Raw genomic sequence first — 7,835 nt, 5'->3', positions numbered from 1 at the left:
ACAGTTACCACATGATCCAGCAATTCTACTCCAGTGCATATATCCAAAATAATTGAAAGCAGGGTCTCAAAGAAATATTTGTACACCCATGTACATAACAGTGTTATTCACAATAACCAAAAGATGGAAATAACTCAAATGTTCATCGATGGAGAATGGATAAACAAAATTTGGTATACACATAAAATGAAATATTATTCACACTTAAAAAGGAAGAAAATTCTGACATGTGCTACAGCTTAGATCAATCTTTAAAACATTATGCTAAGGTTAATAAGCCAGACACAAAAGGATGAATACTGTATGATTCTAGTTGCATGAAGTACCTAAATGAGTCAAATTCATAGAGACAGAAAGCAGAATAGGGGTTGCCAGGATATGGGGGAGGGGGAAATGTGGAGTTGTTTAATAGGTTCAGAGTTTCAGTTTTGCAAGATGAAAAGAGTTCTGGAGATAGGCCACACAACAATATGAATGTATTTAATACTACTAAACCATACACTTAAAAATGGTTAAAATGGTAAGTTTTACATTACGTGTATTTTACAACAATTAAATTTTTTAATTAATTTATTTTTTAACTGACACATATTGATTGTACACATTATGGGGCACAGAGTTATAATTCATATATATAATGTATAAAGATCAAATCAGGGTGATTGGCATATTCCTTGTCACAAAAATTTATCATTTCTTTGTGATGAGAATATTTGAGCTCCTCTCTTCTAGCCATTTCAGAACAAACAATAAATTATTAATTGCAGATGCCTAGCACTACTGTATACCACTAGAACTTATTTTTCCTATCTAGTTGTAGTTATGTATTCACTAGCCAGACCGTTGCTCTCACCTCTCCCCTCTCTCCTTCCCAGCCTCCAATAATCACAATTCTAATATCTACTTCTAAAAACTCATTTTTTTAGCTCCCACAAATGAGTAAGAACATGTGGTATTTATCTTTCTGTGAAGCATGTTTATTTCGCTTAACATATGTTTTCCAGACTCATCCATGAAGCCACAAACGACAGTATTTCATCTCTTTTTCATGGCTGAGTAGTATATTCCATTATGTATACATAACACATTTTCTTTAGCCATTCGTCTGTGTATGGACACCTAGACTGATTCTATATCTTGGCTATTGTGAATAGTGCTACAATACACATGGGGGTACAGATACCTCTTTAGTATGTTAACTTCCTTTCTTTTGATGGGACTGCTGAATCATTTGATAGTTCTATTTTTAGTTTTTTGAGGAACCTCCATACTGTTTTTCATAATAGCTGCACTAATTTACATTCTCACCAACAGCTGTAAGAGTTCCCTTTTCTCTACATCTTTGCCAGCATTTGCTAATTCTTCATCTTTTTGATAATAGCCAATGTTATTGAAGTGAGTTGATGTCTCATTGCAGTTTTGATTTGTATTTCACTGATGATTAGTGATGTTCAGCATTTTTCATATGCCTGTTGGCCATTGGTATGTCTTCTTTTAAAAAAATGTCCATTCAGGTCATTTGCCCATTTTTTTAGTTGGATTGTTTGGTTTTATGCTGTTGCATTAAGTTCCTTATATATTCTGGATATTAATTCTTTGTCAAATGAATAGTTTGCCAGTATTTTCTCCCATTATGGTGGTTGCCTCTTCACTCTGTTGATTTTATTTTTTTCTTTTACGGTTTGATGTGATCCCATTTGCCTAATTTTATTTTTGTTGCCTGTGCTTTTAAAGTCTTCTCCACTAAATTTTTGCCCAAACCAATGTCTTGGAGTGTTTCCCTTATGATTTCTTTTAGTAGTTTTATACAATCAGGTTTTATATTTAAGTCTTTAATTCATTTTGAGTTGATTTTTGTACATGGTGACAGATAAGTGTTTAGTTTCTTTTTTCTGCATATGGACACTCAGTTTTCCCAGAACCATTTATTGAAGAGGCTGTTCTTTCCCCAGTGCTTGTTCTTTTCACCTTTGTCAAAAATCAATTGGCTACAGATAACATTGATTTATTTCTGGATTCTCTGGCTAGAATTTCCAGTACTTGGCTAAATAAGAGTGGTGAGAGTAGGCATTGTTCTGCTCCTGTTCTTAGAAGAAAAACACTCAGCTTTTACCTATTCAGGATAATATTAGCTGTGGGATTATCATATATGGCCTCACTTCACTTGAGATACTTTTCTTCTATACCTAATATGTTGAGAGTTTTTATCAAGAAGAGATGTTGAATTTTATCAAATGCTTTTTTGGCATTGATGTGTTATATCACATTTATTGATTTGCATATGTTGAACCATCCTTGCATCCCTGGGATAAATCCCACTNAGAACCCAACCAGCTAGCAAGGGATTCTGGGAAATGTGGTTCCCAGACTTCCAGCCTCTGCATCACCGAGTACGGAATGGGCGTGGCTAAGAGACACAAGTAAATAACCGTCACAAACCCACACTGTGTATTATTTATCTGTTGAACTTTGTATTTGACTATGGGCTCTATGAAGATTGGCCAAAACCATCACATATCCTGGTGCTTAGCTCAAAGCCTCAACTGTTGGCATTCAACAAACGTTGGTTGGATGTGCACATAATAAAGAAATTAAGTTTTACAATGATGAACAGGCTAATTACCCTAAATAGATTAACACACATTGTATACATGTATTGAAATATAACTAGATACCCCACAAATATATACAATCAATATGTTTCAATTATTTGAAAGAGTTCCCTCTGCTTCAATTTGTGGATTAGTTTAAGATGAATTGACATAAATTCTTCTTAAAAAGTTTGGTAGAATTCACCAGTGAAGCCATCTGGTTCTGGGCTTTTCTTTGTTAGGTGACCACTGATTACAGGCTCCTGGAGGAGAGCAGAATAAAGGGTTGACTATGATGGTAAGGGTCATGACCTTCAGGAAGGGAGGGAGAGTCCCCAATACTCTGTAAAATATTGGGGTGGGGGTGTTTTATATTGTTTGGTTTGTTTGTTCATAATGCATAACTTATGTAAAGTACCTGGCACAGCAAAGTTAGTCAAAAAAATGTAGCTGCTGATCGTCAAGGTCATAATTATAGAAAAAACAGAGAGTCTGCTTCTCTGTAAATATATCAGACAAATATATGACAGAATAAGAAAAGGTGCTGAGATCGCAGGGAAGTATTTCAACTTTGGTTTCAACAGAACATCATTCCTGGTTTATTGTGTTCAGAGATCCATACACTCAACAGCCCTGCGAGGAGGTTGGGGCAAATTCCCCCCAAGGCTCTAAAAAGAGCTGAGGTCATTCATTGTCAAGTTCCCTAATGCACACCCCAACTCACATGCATTGCTCCCAGGGACTCTGACTCAAAGAGAGCAAGATTCAAAATAGGGTCAAGGGCCAGGGAAAAGCCATATTTGGGTTTTATACCCATGAGGATCAAACATCCTGGCCTCTCTTCCTCTTTCTGTTTCTGTTCTATGAACCAAAGAGGATTTCAACAGTTCTGCTGTGAAATTCTGTGAAGTTTCCAGAGCTAGGTTGAGACCAATTTAAATAAATTAAGTTAAAGAAACAGAATATACTTGCCTTCATTCATTCACTTACTTGTTCACTCATATTGCTACGTTAGTTATTATATTATTCCATCCATTGGTCCACCTGTCTATTTAACATTCACTGAGCACCTGTTGTTTTCTAGGTATTGTAGACACAGAGGAAAAAACCAAAATCCCTGACCTGAAAGAATTCCCATCACATTAAAACAGCAAATACCAATTTTCTCTTTTATAAAATAATTATTGAGAACCAATTATGTTTCGGGTAGGATATTAGTCTCTGGAATACAATGCCGATTATTATAAACCTGGTACCTGACCTCATGGAACTAATACTTTAGTAAGGGAGAAAGATTCAAAAAAAGCCAACAAAAAAGTAATAAATACCAGTTGTGATATCTGCCTTAAAAACCAGAAACAGCCAGAAAGTAATGGAAAAGGGGTTTCTTTAGAATGGATGCATACACAAGGCCTCCTTGAGAAGGTGAGTGTATTTAGTCTGAGTCTTGAAAGATGAGTAGTTGTAAACATGCAAAAAATGAGAAGACAGAGCAATCCGGGTGGAGGGAATAATAAAACCAACAATGTCTCTGAGGTGGGAAATAACTTAGAGGGTCCTAGGACTTGAAAATCAGACAAACAAAATGTCAAGATGTGTGGGGAGGAATGAGAAAATGAACTGCAGGCAGGAGTCAGATTGAGCACCTGCAATTTTTCTAGGTGCCAAGAGGAGACTGAAAGGTTTTAAGCAGGCCAGTGACATAATCATTGCGGTCGCTACATAGAGAACAGATTAGAGGAATGCAAGAATTAAAGCAGGAGAAACTGGTTAGGATGCTAGAGCAAAAGTTTCAGTGAGAGATGACTTTGGCCTGGACTAGCAATATAGAAAAGCTTGCAGATCTAAGATGTAGTGTAGAGACAGAAGTAGCGGGATTTCTTGCTGGATTGAATGTGGTGTGAGGAAGGGGCAGTGAGGAGAAGATTCCAGATGATTTTTATAGTCCTGGTCTGGCTAACCTGTAAATGTGCATGTGGAGGTGCTGTTCACTGGTATGGGAAAGACTTAGCAGGGAGAGGGGCAGAGCAAGTTTGGAGCAGGCTGGAAGAAGCTGAGTCAATCATTCCATCTCTAACAGGCTGAGTTTGAGCTGTCTGTGAGACACCACATAAAAATGACAACATGCAGTTGGGTTGATGGGGCTGGAGCTCAGAGAAGTCTGAACTGAAAAAACACATCAGATCAGAAATCATCAAAAGTGTGTACCCTGTCCTGGGTGCAACGAGGGAGGGCAAGGGAGGCAGCAAGCAGAAGGGAGAACAGGGCCCAGCACCAGACCCCGAGGCACTTGCAGCAGAACAAGAAGGAGCCGAGGAAGGAGTTAGACAGGGAAAGCAAATGGGATAGAAGAAAGCCCAAACCAACGCTGTTGGGGAAGCTGGGAGAGAACAGAGTTTCAGGAAGGGGGCCTGGCCTCTGCCCACAGCTGAGAGATCTAAACAAAGAGGGATGTCTATGTTCATCAGGGATATGGCGTCTAAGTTTTGTTGTTGTTGTTGTGTCCTTGTCTGATTTTGGTATCAGGATGATGCTGGCCTCAAAGAATAAGATTTTTCCTATCTAGTTGTAGTTATGTATTCACTAGCCAGACCGTTGCTCTCACCTCTCCCCTCTCTCCTTCCCAGCCTCCAATAATCACAATTCTAATATCTACTTCTAAAAACTCATTTTTTTAGCTCCCACAAATGAGTAAGAACATGTGGTATTTATCTTTCTGTGAAGCATGTTTATTTCGCTTAACATATGTTTTCCAGACTCATCCATGAAGCCACAAACGACAGTATTTCATCTCTTTTTCATGGCTGAGTAGTATATTCCATTATGTATACATAACACATTTTCTTTAGCCATTCGTCTGTGTATGGACACCTAGACTGATTCTATATCTTGGCTATTGTGAATAGTGCTACAATACACATGGGGGTACAGATACCTCTTTGGTATGTTAACTTCCTTTCTTTTGATGGGACTGCTGAATCATTTGATAGTTCTATTTTTAGTTTTTTGAGGAACCTCCATACTGTTTTTCATAATAGCTGCACTAATTTACATTCTCACCAACAGCTGTAAGAGTTCCCTTTTCTCTACATCTTTGCCAGCATTTGCTAATTCTTCATCTTTTTGATAATAGCCAATGTTACTGAAGTGAGTTGATGTCTCATTGCAGTTTTGATTTGTATTTCACTGATGATTAGTGATGTTCAGCATTTTTCATATGCCTGTTGGCCATTGGTATGTCTTCTTTTAAAAAAATGTCCATTCAGGTCATTTGCCCATTTTTTTAGTTGGATTGTTTGGTTTTATGCTGTTGCATTAAGTTCCTTATATATTCTGGATATTAATTCTTTGTCAAATGAATAGTTTGCCAGTATTTTCTCCCATTATGGTGGTTGCCTCTTCACTCTGTTGATTTTATTTTTTTCTTTTACGGTTTGATGTGATCCCATTTGCCTAATTTTATTTTTGTTGCCTGTGCTTTTAAAGTCTTCTCCACTAAATTTTTGCCCAAACCAATGTCTTGGAGTGTTTCCCTTATGATTTCTTTTAGTAGTTTTATACAATCAGGTTTTATATTTAAGTCTTTAATTCATTTTGAGTTGATTTTTGTACATGGTGACAGATAAGTGTTTAGTTTCTTTTTTCTGCATATGGACACTCAGTTTTCCCAGAACCATTTATTGAAGAGGCTGTTCTTTCCCCAGTGCTTGTTCTTTTCACCTTTGTCAAAAATCAATTGGCTACAGATAACATTGATTTATTTCTGGATTCTCTGGCTAGAATTTCCAGTACTTGGCTAAATAAGAGTGGTGAGAGTAGGCATTGTTCTGCTCCTGTTCTTAGAAGAAAAACACTCAGCTTTTACCTATTCAGGATAATATTAGCTGTGGGATTATCATATATGGCCTCACTTCACTTGAGATACTTTTCTTCTATACCTAATATGTTGAGAGTTTTTATCAAGAAGAGATGTTGAATTTTATCAAATGCTTTTTTGGCATTGATGTGTTATATCACATTTATTGATTTGCATATGTTGAACCATCCTTGCATCCCTGGGATAAATCCCACTTGATCATGGCATATAATCTCTTTGATGTGCTGATGAATTCTGTTTGCTGATAGTTTGTTGAAAATTTTTGTGTCTATGTTCATCAGGGATATGGCGTCTAAGTTTTGTTGTTGTTGTTGTGTCCTTGTCTGATTTTGGTATCAGGATGATGCTGGCCTCAAAGAATAAGTTTGAAAGAGTTCCCTCTGCTTCAATTTGTGGATTAGTTTAAGATGAATTGACATAAATTCTTCTTAAAAAGTTTGGTAGAATTCACCAGTGAAGCCATCTGGTTCTGGGCTTTTCTTTGTTAGGTGACCACTGATTACAGGCTCCTGGAGGAGAGCAGAATAAAGGGTTGACTATGATGGTAAGGGTCATGACCTTCAGGAAGGGAGGGAGAGTCCCCAATACTCTGTAAAATATTGGGGTGGGGGTGTTTTATATTGTTTGGTTTGTTTGTTCATAATGCATAACTTATGTAAAGTACCTGGCACAGCAAAGTTAGTCAAAAAAATGTAGCTGCTGATCGTCAAGGTCATAATTATAGAAAAAACAGAGAGTCTGCTTCTCTGTAAATATATCAGACAAATATATGACAGAATAAGAAAAGGTGCTGAGATCGCAGGGAAGTATTTCAACTTTGGTTTCAACAGAACATCATTCCTGGTTTATTGTGTTCAGAGATCCATACACTCAACAGCCCTGCGAGGAGGTTGGGGCAAATTCCCCCCAAGGCTCTAAAAAGAGCTGAGGTCATTCATTGTCAAGTTCCCTAATGCACACCCCAACTCACATGCATTGCTCCCAGGGACTCTGACTCAAAGAGAGCAAGATTCAAAATAGGGTCAAGGGCCAGGGAAAAGCCATATTTGGGTTTTATACCCATGAGGATCAAACATCCTGGCCTCTCTTCCTCTTTCTGTTTCTGTTCTATGAACCAAAGAGGATTTCAACAGTTCTGCTGTGAAATTCTGTGAAGTTTCCAGAGCTAGGTTGAGACCAATTTAAATAAATTAAGTTAAAGAAACAGAATATACTTGCCTTCATTCATTCACTTACTTGTTCACTCATATTGCTACGTTAGTTATTATATTATTCCATCCATTGGTCCACCTGTCTATTTAACATTCACTGAGCACCTGTTGTTTTCTAGGTATTGTAGACACAGAGGAAAAAACCAAAATCCCTGA

Source organism: Galeopterus variegatus, unplaced genomic scaffold, assembly GCF_000696425.1.
Source record: "Galeopterus variegatus unplaced genomic scaffold, G_variegatus-3.0.2 Scaffold629, whole genome shotgun sequence".
NCBI classification, from domain to species: domain Eukaryota; kingdom Metazoa; phylum Chordata; class Mammalia; order Dermoptera; family Cynocephalidae; genus Galeopterus; species Galeopterus variegatus.
This window is presented reverse-complemented; position numbering follows the sequence as displayed.